The 17523-nt window shown below is 31.0% G+C and overlaps 1 long non-coding RNA gene across 1 annotated transcript; it reads right to left on the minus strand.

Annotated features, from left to right (window-relative positions):
- Positions 1–7728: 7728 nt before the first annotated feature.
- On the minus strand, positions 7729–10007 carry LOC129899545 (uncharacterized). Its single transcript, XR_008769545.1, has 2 exons — positions 9841–10007; positions 7729–8297 (listed from the first exon to the last, which is right to left on the minus strand). It is a non-coding gene; the product is annotated as an uncharacterized LOC129899545 (long non-coding RNA).
- Between the last annotated feature and the right edge of the window lie 7516 nt (positions 10008–17523).

The raw sequence follows: 17523 nt of genomic DNA on the forward strand, positions 1-17523 counted from the left end.
CATAGTCTCGTTATTCTTCCGTATTAGTAGGCGCATTAGTGCACTATAATTTCTTGTGCTCTGACTTCTGTTATTATCTTTCTATTACTTTATGTACTTTGATTACTCTATTTTATCTGTGTTGCTTTCGTTATTTGCCTTATCTGTTATTTTTTTTCCCATAACGATTTGAACTTCTTAGCCTTATCTGACCTTTTTATGTTTTTTTTAAGCCGAGAGTCTCTCGGAAATAACCGTCCTACCTTGATAGGAGTAAGGTCTGCGTACACTTTACTCTCTCCAGACCCCACGTTGTGAAATTTCACTGAATTATTTTTGTTGTATTTGGATATCTAGCCTACCATGCCCACCCCTAATGCCAACCACTTAACTTTATGGATTCTTAAATAGACACTCAATTTGGTAAGGACATAATGCATGGGTTTAATCACCTACAATTTTGTACTTCATCCATTTTTTTTAATTGTCATAATTTTACTTTTGAATTTCAAATAATATGAACTTGTACTAACATTTTAAAATGTATTTTTACATCATATTAATATAAAAAAAAATACAATTTATAATTCTTTTTGTATAGTTTTGAAAATCTGAATTTTTATTTTAAAATATCTAATTAATATAATTTAACTTAACTTTTAAAATTAATCAAATTATCTCTTGAATAGCCCAACATGACAACTAAAAAGGAACGGAAAGATTATATTCCTTGATTGTCCTAAGGTAACATACATTATATTCACATCAAATAAAATCATGCCACATCATCCTCTCGTTCATTTTTTTAAGGCAGAGTTTGATTTTTAAAAGCAAAATTAAAGGGTATAAATAATTTTCACCCAATTAAAATTTTTTAGTAGGAGTTGAGATGCTCAATTAGAACATTACTCAGGGGGTTGGTATAAAGCCAAATTCTAGAATTTAATTATTGCAAATTTTCTTGCTATTTAAAACATTTGTTTGTTAAGTGTAAAGTTTCATTGCGTATATAATTAAATTTTTATATGTATCTGCATTACAGTTCGATTAATTCAGATTTGCGTTGGGTGGGTCCCCATTCCAGAGGTAGGACTTCCTACCAAGGATTTTTCCGTACCTTGGACCCAAACTCAAGACCCTCTGATTAAGGAAGGAGTAGCCCATCTACACTACATTTTTTCGTGGTTCTTTTGTATATACTAGATTCACCTCAGGTGCGAAGCACGTGTATGCTAATCTCGAGATTCATATATTTGAAAAATTGAATCTGTATATTTCAAGCTTACGACATATAGGTTTGTCAATAATTCTCCTTTTCTCCGGACTCCTTGATTGGCTTATCTATTTTGGTTCTTGTTTGTAAGGAAGTTATCGAAGAACGCTTATTCAAACTTTCTTATTAGTTGTACAATGTATTTGTAGGCATAGGTTGTAGTCAATTTGTTTGTAACTAAGTGAGCACAAATTAACACCTCGGCCTCTTAGTTATGCCGTGTCATGAAATATATGTCCCCTTTAAATAAACCCAAATCATTATATTGTAGCCTAATTTAATAACTTATTATACATTAAAGTAACGTCCTCTTTGGTAGTTGTCTGGTGTTGTTCATATCATCTTCTCTTCCAACGATCCTATGAATACAACCGGCAAAACTTTCATTAGCTTCATGTTGCGTGTATGTTTGCTCCTGTTTGATTTCTTCCAAACTTGTTATTAATCATATCTCACCTAATACTTTCTTATAGACGATATTTCTAGTGTATGTTATGTTCCTGTGTTTTGATCTGGTTGTTCAGTCATAACCAATACTTTCATAGTGGTCTTTGATATTCTTCTGAAAAGTGCTGCATATAGTTGGCCATGTGAGAAAACATGTTATGATAGATAACATCCAACATTTGATATTGTTTAACCTTGTTCTTTATTTATTGTCATTGCAAAACATAACTTCAGATATGTTACTCCGTGCTGCAGTCACTTGCAAGATGGTCAACAACGCCATTCAGTATCCTTCTCTGAATAATACATAAGTTTCTAATGCCTTAGGAGTCTTCAGAAGCAACATAAGGATACCTCTTCATCTCTATTAGCTTTGCTCACTACAAGAACAACACTCTGAATCAATAGGTTGTTTTGGTATCTTGTTTATAGGTACACTCTGTTTTGCTAGTTCCATTTAAGTAGCCATGTGGGCTGAATTTGTTATGAATCCGGATGAGTACAGTTACCTAGAGAGCTGAGAACGACAATGATAATTCAAGGCGTTAATGTGTATTAGTATCAATGATAATGGCAGGCGACTGTATATATTTTGTCTAACAAATAATAATCCGTATAATTGTGACCTCAAGGGGAAGAAACAAAGTCAATGAGTGTCCCTTACATGCTAGTTCATAGACAATATGGAATGTTTGACCAGAGTTGGTGCAGATTTGATGCACATAGGAGGTTAGCAGTAATCATATTTTCTAGTTTCATGATGCCGCAAGAGTTTGTTTTATTGCAAATTTGCAATAGTTTAATTAAGCAAAGGGCAATAGTTTAATTTGGGGTATTTACATAATTTAATTTTTATTATTTGGAGTTCATGTTTTTAAGGTAGTATAGATAGATATTATACCAACATTTGTAAAAAAAAAATAATCGATTAGGAACATTTTTTTCATTTTTAAAATTTTGGTCAAAGTTATTAACAAGCATATTTGGTTAATAAATACAATATTTTTTTACTTTCATATTACACATATAAGATTCAATTAGTTAGCTAATAATATATTCAGCGTAATTTCACAAATTACAACAACAACAACAACAACAACCCAGTGTAATCCCACATCGTGGGGCCTGGGGAGGGTAAAGTGTACGCAGACCGGACTCCTACCAATGTAGGACGGCTGTTTCCGAAAGGCCCTCGGCTCAATAGAAGCATAAGAAAAAAAGGTCAGACAAGAATATTAAAAGTAGGAAAGTAAATAACGGAAGCGTTCCAAACAATAGTATAATCAAAGCACCAAAAAACAGTAGATATCGTCAAATAATAGCATAAATACCATAAATAACATAAGATAACACAGCATACATAACATAAATAACATAAATCAGAGTACAAGAAATCATAGTGCGTTAATACGCCTATGTACTAGCCTTCTACCCTGATATGAGTCCTCCACACCCTCCTATCTAAGGTCATGTCCTCGGTAAGTCGTAAATGCGCCATGTCCTGTCTGATCACCTCTCCCCAATATTTCTTCGGTCTACCCCTACCTCTTCTGAAACCATCCATGGCCAACCTCTCACATCTCCGCACTGGTGCCTCTGGGACTCTCCTCTTCACATGCCCAAACCATCTCAGTCGCGTTTCACGCATCTTGTCTTCCACCGGGGCCACTCCTACCTTGTCTCGAATAGCCTCATTTCTAATTCTGTCGCTCCTGGTATGCCCACACATCCATCTCAACATTCTCATCTCGACAACTTTCATCTTTTGCACGTGTGAGACCTTAACTGGCCAACACTCCGCCCCATATAACATAGCTGGTCTAACCACCACTTTGTAGAACTTGCCCTTAAGTGGTGGTGGCACCTTCTTGTCACATAACACACCGGAGGCGAGCCTCCATTTCATCCATCCTGCCCCAATACGATGTGTGACATCCTCGTCGATCTCCCCGTTGCCTTGCATGATAGAACCAAGGTACTTAAAACTACTTCTCTTTTGGATGGCTTGGTCCCCGAGCCTAACTTCCGCGCCAACCTCTTGAGGAGTCTCACTGAACTGGCACTTTAGGTACTCTGTCTTGGTCCTACTCAACTTAAACCCTTTAGACTCCAAGGTGCGTCTCCAATCTTCCAGCCTAGCGTTAACTCCGCTATGAGTCTCATCGATGAGGACTATGTCGTCCGCAAAAAGCATACACCATGGCACCTCACCTTGAATTTGTCGCGTTAATACATCCATCACCAAGGCAAATAGAAACGGACTAAGAGCTGATCCTTGATGCAACCCCATCACAACTGGAAAGTGTTCTAAATCCCCTCCTACTGTCCTTACCCTGGGTTTGGCACCCTCGTACATGTCCTTGATCACCCTTATGTACTCTACAGGTACACCTTTAGCCTCCAAACATCTCCATAGTATCTCTCGTGGGACTTTATCGTAGGCCTTTTCTAAGTCGATGAATACCATATGTAAGTCTCTCTTCCTCTCCCTATATTGCTCCATTAGTCTCCTCATAAGATGGATGGCTTCCGTAGTTGAGTGTCCCGGCATAAATCCAAACTGATTCTCTGAAATAGACACGCCTCTCCTCACCCTCATCTCCACCACTATTTCCCACACTTTCATAGTATGGCTTAGAAGCTTGATACCTCTATAGTTGTCGCAACTCTGGCTATCCCCCTTTTTTTTGTATAGAGGGATCATGATGCTCGACCTCCATTCTATGGGCATCGTTGCCGTCGTAAAGATGACATTAAATAACCTAGTCAGCCATTCCAAACCTACCTAGCCCGCACTCTTCCAAAATTCTCTAGGGATCTCGTCAAGTCCGGTCGCTCTTCCCCAGCGCATCCTACGAACGGCCTATTTAACCTCATCGCCCGTAATACTCCTACAACCTTCAATATCGTGACTACTTCCTATATGTTCCAGATCTCCCAACACAATTTCTCTGTCCCCTTTGTCATTCAAAAGTTTATGGAAGTATGACTGCCATCTTTGTTTGATAAGGGTCTTCTCTACCAACACTTTTCCGTGTTCGTCTTTAATGCACTTCACTTGATCCACATCTCGTGCCCTTCTCTCCCGGGCCCTGGCTAGCTTGAATAATTTCCTGTCCCCGCCTTTCTCTTCCAGTTCAGCATAAAGACGTTCAAAAGCTGCCGTTTTTGTCGTTGCCACTGCCGACTTCGTCTTCTTCCTCGCTATCTTATACAGTTCCCCATTCGTCCATTTCTCCACCTCATCTTTGCTCTCCATCAACTTAGCATACGCTACCTTTAGCTCGAAAACTCGCTTTGGCAGCTGCAAATGTTCAGCAAATGCAGTAGGGACAGTTCCCTTTTCAACAAACGGAGAAGGGGAAGGAACTGGTTGTCAGGTAGGAAATCTCAATTCCTCTTTGTGGCCATTGGTGTTATAAATCTACGAACATCATAAAAAGGATCTCTTGAGTCTTGAGCATGAATATACCCACAAAAATCAAGCTTCTCTTCCCCGCTCTTAAATTTTTGTTGTGTCGTTCCGCATAAGTTTTAGGGAAAAAAAATATTTTTAATAATCCTAACTCAAGCAAAACATAATAATATCAAAAAATGAAAGAAAAAATATTATTATAGTGAAGCATTCAAGTCATCAAGTGGAACAACATTTGATCTTGAGACTTTAAGAGGGTCTTTTTTTCAGTTTAAACCAATCTTTTGAGTTTCATCATTTGTCGAATCAAACTTATAGTACATGTGGAAAAAAAATTCTATAAGGGTATATTTGGGGAAATTGCAACATGTTTGAGGTACATATCTTGACACAATTCTTGATGAAATTATGATTTGCTCAATCTGTTCAAGTATCGATAGGTTAATGATCCTCAATTCATTGATTTGGTCCGCTTTGATCTGTTCAGTTCAATCCATCTAAAAATTAGGTTGATATGTGTAGCTAAAACTGACTCATAAAAAAAATTAGTTAAAATATTTTTTATTTGATATGTTATATATAGTCATATTAAAGAAGAAAAAAAGATACTTAAAAACTGTAATAGAACAAACAAAGAAATTAAAACTTAATCTGAATTAGATATGTTGGATTATGACCCGATTTTAGCCTATCCTAATCCAATCCATTTCAGTACAAGTAAATTGACATGTCTACTTATTTATTTAACCCATTTTGACGCGCTTAAATTCAACTCAACACGTCCATTTATCACCCCCTTAAAAATAATTATACTCGGTAAAAAATATTCAATTTCTTTTTGGTTCATGAAAATTTGCAATATGGATAATAGTTTGATCATGTGACCAAACAAGACAACATTATCAAGAAATATCAATTCTTGATTTTACAATACTTCTCAAGAAGATCAAATAAAGAAAATTAAACATAAAACTCATCATACAATAAAATAAAAATAAAAAAACTTATGGGCACTTTGGTCCTCCTCTCTTTGTCTTATGGACACTTTGGTCCTCCTCTTTTTGTCTTCCAATCATTGTAACAAGAACAACAATCTTTATTTCCAACAGTTCCTGGTGGAACACATTGACACCATTCACAACATTTGTTGCAATAAAACAAACAAGGTTTTGGGTGAGATGTAGCTGAACATCTTTGATTGCATGCCTCTCCACATTCTGAAAAATACACAAAAAAATTAAAATCAAATAAATTATACAATCATTTATCGAGTCGCATTAATTAAAAAATAGTCAGAGGATATATAATATATGTATAATTCATGTATAACAAGTGATGTTATTTTAAAATTCATGTCAATGTAACTATGCATAAGGTTCGAAATTCATGTTAGAAATAAAGAGAAATTTCTCGAACAGTGTCAACGTTCTCGTTTGGAACCAATAAAAAGAGGTACTCACTATTTGTAGGCACAGGACAAGTTGTTGGACCAATAGGGGGCTTGTCAACCTTGATTACTTGTGCTTTAGACATTAAAGCTATGACAAGCAAACTCAAAAAAATGTGAAGAAGCCTCATGTTTTTTTATCTTCAAAAACTAATGTTAGTATTTAGTTTTAATTTTGTTTTGTGAGAAAATGATTTGTCAAGAATCTCTCAATGTGTTCATTATATATATAGGCAAGATTAATTATGTTATAACCATAATATTAAATTTGTAATCCATATTGTAGACTATGCTATTAATATCATTTATTTAAGACTTATCTAATAATTAAGTGCATATAATGATATTATTAATACTCCAACCGTCCCATTTTAATTTTCACATTACCCTTTCACACTTCCTTTAAAAAAATCATAAATACTAGTTTTTTTTTACTAATTTACCCTTTATTCTTTTAGTGTAATCAATATTGTTCACTTTCTAAACAATTAATACTTAGAGCAAAATGAGAAAAAATATACCCCCCATTTTCACTTGTTCAGCATTGATATTACTATTTTGAATATAATAAATTTAATTATTTTGAAAATATATTAGGAGATGACTATAGTTAATACTGAGAGTAAATTAGAACTATATCTCTTGATTTATAAATTAGACAAGTAAAAGTAGATATCTATTATTTTTTTTAGTATAATAGACAAGTACCTATTATTAAATTAATTAAAGACTCATATTAGGATAATCCCATTTTAAAATTTACATTAAATGTACAAATTCCATTGTATAAATTGCAATATCTATTTAATTTCAAGCTTAGATTTTCATATCGAAAAATAAATTAGACTACTAAGCTCAACTAACAAAAAATAAGGGCGAATATGACTCATATTTGTAAAGGCGAAAGGATATTTGAAACCAATTATTAACAAAAGGATATTTGAAATCAATTATTAACAAATAGTATCATGATCAACGATCCTCTTCATATAGTTCAATAACATATTCAAATTACTAATTAAATCAAGTATGGAAAAAAATACAATAGTGAAACGATCATGCTAAACAACATTCAATTTGCTATATGTATTCAATAGAGAAGAATAAGTTTCTTTTTTGTTCATGAAAACTTAATAAGTATGGATAATAATTTGATCATGTAAACCCAACAGAAAACATAATCAAGAAATATTGATTCTTGATTTTAACAATACATGGAAAACATACAAATACAACACATAGAAGTCCTTCCTCAATGATGAATAGCGTACAAGTACCGCAAGGGAAAAGGTAAAAAGAACCCTCTTTTTCTCCTCATACAGTCTTGGCTCTTGTAAAGAGAAAGAATCTCTCCCAATCCTACTATAGGAAAAAAACACTTTCTCAAGAAGATCAAATGAAGAAAAATAAACATAAAACCGACACAATAGGGTAGGGAATTACAAGATGGCGAATCGAACTGTCAACAACAAAGTAAAAATTTAAAAACCCAACCAATTGAACTACTAAAATTTCTCCGATACACCATTTACTTCCATGATTAATTTAATTTCATGGACACTTAGGTCCTCCTATTTGTGTCTTCCAATTGTTGTAGCAAGAACAACACCCTTTATTTTGCCCAACATATCCTGGGGGAACACATTGGCACCATCCACAACAATGGTTGCAATAAAACAAACATCTCTTTTTGTGACCTTTATGTGAGCATCTCTTAATGCATGCCTGTCCACATCCTGAAGAAAACAAAGGGTTAAAATTAAAAATAGGCGGCGGATTCATATTATATATATAATCTGTGTATAGTCAGTATATAATCTATGTATATTTGGAACAACACTCCTTACTTTAGAAGAAAAGGAACAGATTTTCCTTTCTTTCATTGCAAATAACAGCAAATAACATGCAATCCATGTGTATTATGAGTGAAGATTGTTAAGCTTAAAGGTGAACCAAGGTAAAGAACGACGAATTTCTTTGTAATAAGAGAGATTCATTCTGTAAGTTCAGTATTAGGAGTAGTTCTACAAAGGATCAGACTAATCATATAAAGAATACTTGAATTCTCAAAGTAGATGATACATAATTGGTTCTTATCCTTCAAAGGCTACAAGTGTAATAAAATTATCATCCGTTGACAAAAAGATCACCCCAAGATGATCATCCTTGATGAGTGAAGATTGTTCAAATATATACAAGGTCAAGCAGTGGTAGAAACAACGAATCTCCTTATGAAAAACAAGATCCATTTTGTAAGTTCTTCATAATGACTAGGTCTACAAAGGATCAGACTAATGACGTAAACAACGCTTACATAGGTAGTTTACTTTTATTGCACGAGCTAGCCAGCATACCCTCCTTACTCAACTCAACATCTATAAATAAAACAAATGCTCTTTCACCTTTTCATTCGATAATCATAAGGTAAACATCCAATTCTCGATCTCTCATCCTTGAAAGACTACGATTGTACTAACATCATCTGTCGACAACAAGATCACCCTGAAATAATTATCTTGTAATATTAAGAACCATCTAATGAAATGGTTCTATTTCTCAATCTAGCTTATACAATATATATATAATGTTCAACCTATATCTAACATGATTGAAAAATGTAGGGCAGAAACACATCGAACCAAGTGATATCATTGACCCCATTTCACTTCAAAAAACTGAATAACACAGATTCCCAAATTTCAACACTGGCTTTCAAATTTCAATATTCAAACAAGTATTTTTTTACTTTTTTGAAGTAGTTTTCAAATATACAATGTTTTCTTTTTACTTTTGTATTTGAATTTATGGTCAAAATAAAAAATTTAACTATGCCACGTAAAATGAAATAGAAGAAACAGATCGACTAATACTGCTTGAAAATAATAACATACAAACATCAATTTGGGGATAGAAAGTAAATCAATTTCTCCATAACAACCTTAAAATTCCAGATTGATACTATTCATAAAAGCCCCAATTTCAAACTATTACAAATAACAACAACATACTCAATATAATTCTACAAATATAATCGGAAAAGAGTTACATGTACACACCATATTTCCTATATAGAAAGTCGGCTCAAGTACAATATTAATAACATATACAATGTAGTCCCATAAAATAGATTTGAGAGTATAGGTAAAAATTATTTTCAATAAATCCTCGACTCTAACGAGAAAACCAATAGTAGCAATGTAGAAAAGAACAATATACACTACAAATAATATGATAAACGAAGCAAAAACAATTAAAAAAATGATAAGAAGATGTACTCACTACTTCTAGGCACAGGACAAGTTGTTGAACCAATGAGAGGTTTAGCACTTATCATTGAAATAGTGATAAGCAAAACCAAAATAATGAGAAGAACCTTCATTTTGTGTTGGCAAATTTTATCAAAAACTTTAGTGTAAGATGAAGAAGAAGAAAATATCCAAATTTATTCAAAACCAAATGGACTTTTAAAGATTAAAAAAAAAAGGTGGGGTCTATTTCTATTGGACTTTTCACATTCTGTCTAGATCTCAGAGGAAGTTTTTTTAATGCTTAATTTAATCACCGTCGTTAGATTAGATTGATGGACGGCTAGGATTAATTTTGAAAATAAATAAAGAAACACAAACCCCGCCTTTCACATTCTGTCTACTCATATTCTAGACCTCACATGGGCTTATTGATTTCTATTACTATCTTTTATTTATTGTTTATTGTGTTTAAGTTATGATAATATTCTATAATTGTTATTATTTTTTTATTAATTGTTAGTGTATAAAAATAGTACTAAATATAATATATTTTTTTTATTTCATATTAAGTGAATTTGTAACATAATGTACATATATTAAGAAAAATATTTAAAAATATAATTTGAATCATATTTTTCACTATTATTCTTTGTAAAATCATAAATATAACTTTGTAAGTAGTGTAATTTATCTCCTAGAAAAATATAAAACTTCAATAAATGAAAGGGCAAATATAAAAAAAGTTTCAAACATTTATATTGAACTTTGAATAATTTAATTATTTTGAACAATGAAAAATACCTCAAAAATTTACTTAATATGAAATGAAGAGAGTATTAATTATAATTGTATTAATTATGCTAATATTATTTATCATGCAATATTTGATTTGATTTATTAAAAGTAACATTATTAAAAAAAAATGAGAACAAGTTTTAGTTTTCAATTTTGTGAAGAAATTGGACCTTCGAAAGAGATGAGGTAACTTGTCGAAGAATGTGGTCTAATGAATATATTTATTTATTTCTTAATTAAAAATTTTGAATTTAAATTTTAAATATAAAAAAAATGCTTAGTACGGAGCATTCCCTGAATAAAATCTTAGAATTTCAAAAATCGAATAAAAATAAATAAAATTGGACCTCAAATATAAAACAAACTTGACTGACCCTTTAACTATATAAAAGGTCAATTTGTATGAGGAAGAAGCTGTTAAGTCATTGATTTTTTTATTCGATACTCAATATTTATATTGAAGCTTTATTAAATTTGGATTCGAATTAAAAATTCTATATTAAAAATAAAATGCTTTCTAAGTTAGAAAAATTCAAACTCAAACTATTAATTAAAGATAAAGAAATATTAACTAATCTTTGGTCATCTTTTTTAAGTCTTCACATTTTGTCTAGATCTCAGGGGAGTCTTTTAATGATTAATTGCATCACAATCGTTCGATTAGATTGATGGACGGCTAGGATTAATTTGAAAAGTTTGATGGACGGCTGGGACTTCTCATGTTTGTGTCTGGATTTCACATGGGCTTTTGACTTCTATTGTACTTTTTTTTGTTAACTTCCATTGTACATTATTTATGAACTTTTCGTATTGTTTTGATTATTTATTCATCATTTTTAAATATATAAATTTTATTTTTAAAAAAATTATTTTTTTTTTGTTAAATTTAAATTATTTGACTTACAAAAAATGAATAATTACACATAAATTGAGACAAAGAAAATATTTTGTATTTTCTCAGTCTTATTTTATTTGATGTAGTTAGATTTGATATGAAGTTTAAAAAGAAAAAATAATTGAAAATTTATGATCTAAAATGACTTATTAGATTGTGGTTATAAATTATTTTATTAAGGATAAAATGAATATTTTAAAATTAGATTGTTATTAAATATAGAAATATGTGATTTTTTTAGGACTGATTAAAAAGAAAAGTAAGTCACACAGAGTAATTGTAATATTATTTTTTATTATTCTTATATCTTAATCTGAAAATAAATAAATAAATGTATATGACTTTTTCACATGGGTATTTTAATGCTTAATTTAATCTCAGACGTAGGATTAAATTGATAGACGGCTAGGATTAATTTTAAAAAATGTATTTATAAAGAAATGTTTTTGCTGTTTTTTTTTTTCATATTCTGTCTAGATCTCACATGGGAGTCTTTTTTAAGATTTAATCTGAACGCAGGGTTTATATTGATTGAACGGCTAGGATTAATTTCATAATAAATAAAGAAATGTATATATTATTTGATGCTGTAAATATTTTGGACCGTTGGATGAAGTAAATGAATGGCTAGGATGGAGTGTGTTTCTTTTGTGAGAGAGAAAGGTGGGGTTTGTGTTTGTTTGACATGGATTGATGACGTGTCGTTATTTGATTGGTGAACAGGGTATGACAAGGAATTGATTGAGTTGGGATGTGTACTTTTTGGGGTAATGAGTTTTGGATTTGGGGGGGGCAGGGTATGGGGGCATTTTGGTCTAGAAAAAAATGATTCATTGAAAAAAAAACATAATTTAATAAGACAGTGTGAAGGTCGTTTATTAAGCTAGAAAATTAGTAAATTTGGAGTGTTGTTTTGATTTTTGAGGGGTTTGAGAGTATTGTTACAGTGTTTCGTTTTTGATTTCATCTTTGCTTATTGTTGATTGTGTTTAGATTATTATATTATTTTTTATTTAGTTATTTTGTTTTTTTGCTGTCGTTTTTTTTTTTTTCATACCTATTATGATATGTTGTACTCTTGTCAAAAGTCTTTTAAAAATGTAGTTTGCGTACACTCTTCGTTACTATTTGTGGAATTTCACTAGATATATTAACGTTGTTATAAATTGACAAAGTTTCATGGATGAAAAATCTATATCAAATATCATAAGCATAATACATAAATTGTTATTTAACTTGTTTCAACTGACATTTATATCATCAAACTTTGGTGTCTACACATAAAAATTTAAATTTATATAAAATTAAGTAAATAGACACAAATATATTATGTGATATAACACACGTAAAATATTATATATAATACATATATCTACTTGTTAAATTTATACGAATTGAACTGTCTGCTTGTTCACACTGAATGTTAGAAAAATATTGATGTATGTTAAAAAAGTTAAAAGAACACATTCATTTTAATTAGCAAATTAATGTTTGTAAAAAAAAATAAATTAAAAAATAAAGATATATTTTGAATATAATCTTTGTTTTTCATTAGCTAACATGTTTTATTTTATTTTATTTTTTTTTAAAAAAAAAAAGACGGTGGAACCCCAATTTCAATTCAAAATGAAACTGACGCCGCAATTGAAGGCAATCTGACGCAGCGTAATTCAAGATGGGCAAACAGACACCGCAATTTAGGTGAGTAGATTTTTTTACTAACTGACATATAGCGGTGACATTTGGAAGGGTTGGTTCAAATTTAAGTAGGTTATAAAGATTTAAGATAATAAAGGAGTCAAGATTTAATATAATTTTTATTTTTATTAAATTTTATTTTATTTGATTTTTAAAATTATTTTAGTATTTGATAAAATTATTTTTTTATTATCAGATCAATTTTTTAAAAAAAAATTGATAAAAATTTTCATGAGCCAATTTGGATTATATCAAATTCAATTTATAATGCGTTGAAATTAATTGATCTAATAATATGGACGATTCAATAACCTACCTTATTTTAAGCAAAAAACTACATAATTAGACGTATTTCACTATCATATATACTATTATTATCTATATTTTTAAAAATATTACGTATTTTATCACTAATTAATAGTTTTCTATTATATATTGAGGAAGATGCACATAGATATATGTATTTTTACTACCAGATATACTAAAATAGGGTAAGAGACGAGCGAGATATGCAGAGGCAAGCGAGATTTGTTATGTATCTCAGATGCATGCGAATCACACTAGATACACACTAGATACATGTAACGGTATGCATTTTGTGTGATTCGCATGTATGCGTGATATCAAATACATAGGAGAGTGACAAGTGATATAGAAAAGAGGCGAGGAAGGCGAGCGAAATTTTGCTATATATGCTAAATACATGTGAATCCACTTGAATACAATGTATTTAGAACAAATTATACTCAATTTTGATCTCATATATTCTGATATATATGTATCTGGACGTATCTGAATGTATCTAGACGTACCAAAATCTGGTAAGATACGTGTTATTGCAAACTAGCGTCTAACTAAGTAATTAAATCATAAACTAGTGAAATCCATGCAAATTTTTCTAATTTTAAACGGATGGGACGGATTTGATTTGATTTTTTCACCGTGACATTGAACAAGGATCGTAGATGGGGTATTTGGCAAATATTTTGGTTTTGATAGGTAATTTGGGTAAATTTTCTTTTAAATTATGTTCATCTTAACAATACGGTATTTTTTTTGTCGAACAAAATACTATATTTTTAAAGAATATGAACATATTTGTCTTTGATCTCTAAAAAAAATTATATTTTATCCTTCAACATATTTTTTTAATATATGTATTCTTATCATCCAATTTTGATCATATATTTATCATTCAACTGTTAAATCTCATTGTTGACACCCAATTTTGACCTTCCACAACACAAATTAGCTATCAAGTTTCTTTAAAATTTCAAGCATCTTTAAATAGATTTTATTTTTAACTAAATAGAATGATATTTAAGTTAGTTTAATTATAGTTTGTATTTTAAATTATTTTTTTTTCTAAAAAAAAAACTCAAACTCCCACATCGAAAATTGAAAGGAAATTTGTAGTTTTTGAAGCCTATATAAAGGCTTATATTCTTATTAAGAAGAGGGAGAAGTGGAGGTTTTTTAGCCACTCCAAAGTTAGAAATTTTCTTAACTTGGCTAGGATTTTTGACTCTTGTCCCCAGCCTAGAAGTTCTGAAATTTTTTAGCTTTCAATCTATATTTTTTTTCTAGGAAAATAGGAGATTGAAGTCAAAATTTAGGCTAAGAACAGTGTTCTTATAACGTCGAACCCACGAAGGTTCGAGTCTAAATTTTTAATCTTTTATTTTATCTTTTTTTTATACATTGGAGTTCCATCAAGCTCTTGGATGGTGGTGAATGTCTTCTGCTCATCGTCTTCCATCTCGTGGCCCGAAAAAAGATAAAATATTTTCTTAGCTTTATTTTATTTAATTATTTCATATTATTTCATGTTTTACAGTTAGTTGATTTGTAGTCTTGTTTTTCTAAGTTAGCATGTATTAAGAATAGCTAGGTTAGTGATAGAAATTCCTTATAGTTAGCATGTGTTAACACTTAGTTTTGTTCATTATTTTTTAAAGCAGTTTTCCTTGACAATATAGATTTTCATGTTTTCAAAATCTTCTTTTAACATAATGTAGATAATAAAATATGCTTAAGTTATATTTAGTTAGAACTTTCATGGCCTAATTGATTTGATTCTTTCTTTAAAATTGAGCTAGTTAGCATGTTGTTAGTCACTTCTAGGGTACCCAGCAATTTAATAACTCAAAATACCATGATATATTCCTTGATTTAGTTTAAAATGAGTAAATGCTTATGTAATTTTATTTTGGTGCATGTGATATCAATTCGAGTCAATCTTTGGACTTTATCCTTGCATATCGTTGAGTTTTGAGTCTCCTATCATCTTGATCAAATGACTGAAAATTGATACATGAAAAACAAAGAAGGTAATATCCATGATTTGAATATTGATATTGGGTTGTATACACAGAATATAAGCGTAAAACAGTGCCGTATACACTGATATATAGTGTGTATACAATTTGATGTAAAGAAATAATGTTATATACACTGTATATACACTGTATACAATGTATACACATTGATATACAATAGATACATGGGGTAAAACACTATATATAATGTATATACAGTAATATGCAGCAGCTACAAGGAATAAAAACTGTATATAATGTATATACAGTAATATGCAGCAGCTACAAGGAATAAAATCTGTATATAATGTATATACAGTCTGATACACAGTGATATAAAATGATATACAGTGATATACAACATCTACAAGAAACAAACACGTGGTATATGGTGTATATATAATTCAACACAGTATATATACAGCTGCGATATATAATGAAATTGAGCTTAAGGCACAAAATGCAGATGGTCCAATAACTTAGTCCAAGCGTACAGAAACTAAGTGTTGGACCAAATTTTCATACTTTATTCATTTATATTTAATTCGGGTTGTAATAATTTATTTATTTATTTACGTTTGTTTATACTAACGTAGAAGTTGATTAGTTTGATTTAACTTAATTGAATTCCCTAAGGATAAACCAATTCGTGTTAATTTATTCTTAAAATAATTTTCTACATTTACTTAGTCATTAATAAACTTTTACTTATATATATATATATATATATATATATATTATAATCAAATGTTTAAGTTTTATAAAAAAAAAATCTAAAAAAAAATTTCAAAGTCTTCGTTTCCTTTTAAATTAATATTTCCCAAAGTTAGTCAAATAAATTTCAAATCGTTGGATAACCGCATGTTAGCAGCTATTTTAAGTGCTAAAACCTTCTTAAAATAGTAATATGAACCGCGTACCCTTTTTCTCTAAATTTTTAAGACTTAAATCTGTTAGAGATTTTTAAATTAAGTTTTCTTAATTTCTTTAAAAAATTAAGTGGTGACTCCTCTTTTACTAAAATTGATTTTTTCTTATAAAAATGAAATTAATTTTACACTTTGTCCATTTTTTGACATAACACTCATGTCCTCACTCTTATTATCATGTGACGCCTACATGACAATCTCAATTAAAATTTGCTCTCAATTTAATTGTTTTATCTACCCAATATTATTTCCACCCATCTAACCAATTAAATCCAACTCCAAGAGGGATAATAGTTTGATAATATAATCAAACATAAAACTGTAACACCCCGAAAATTTTTTCACTAAGATTCGAACATTTCTTCACGTGAGTGTAGACTCGGACCGGAGGACTTGTAATTCTACACATGAGTTAGGATTAATTTCTAAGTATTTGAAGTGTGTCAGATGTGTTTAGGGGTCATGAGAGATCTCTAACATTAAGTCGAGTCCAAAGAATTCCAATCGATAAAGTTTTCGGATGAGTTAGTATAAGGGTCAACTTCAAACGACCATGTCTCCAAAAATAGGATGAATTGGGTGGCCCATGACCTATCAAACTAAAGGTCTTTGAGTCTTCTTTCCAACGCTACCGAGATTGTAAACTTTGGAGTTCGGAGTCAAAAATTATGGCTATCCTAAGACGGACTAGTACTGCCAAAATTTTAGGCTTGGGTTGTGACTGCAGGAAGCCTGGGCTTGGCGCCGCAGTGGCGCGATGCGCCACTATCACGCCATAAAACAGCCTCAGTAGTTTGGTCTCTCGCGCGACGCGCCACTATCGCGCCATAAAATAGCCTCAGTAGTTTGGTCTCTGGCACGACGCGCCACTATTGGGTTGCAGGGTTTTAAGCCTATTCGACTTAGCGATGCAGTGGCGCGACGCGCCACTATTACGCCAAGGGTGTTTTTGGCCTATTTTTCAGATTTTTGGAGAAAGGGCAATTTGGGTATTTTGCTAAATTATATATACACCATCCTTAGACTTTTTGGACCATTTTTTTCAGTCATCCCTCTCTTTCTAAAAAGCCCTAGAAATT

The sequence above is a fragment of the Solanum dulcamara genome, chromosome 8, assembly GCF_947179165.1.
Source record: "Solanum dulcamara chromosome 8, daSolDulc1.2, whole genome shotgun sequence".
Lineage (NCBI taxonomy): Eukaryota > Viridiplantae > Streptophyta > Magnoliopsida > Solanales > Solanaceae > Solanum > Solanum dulcamara.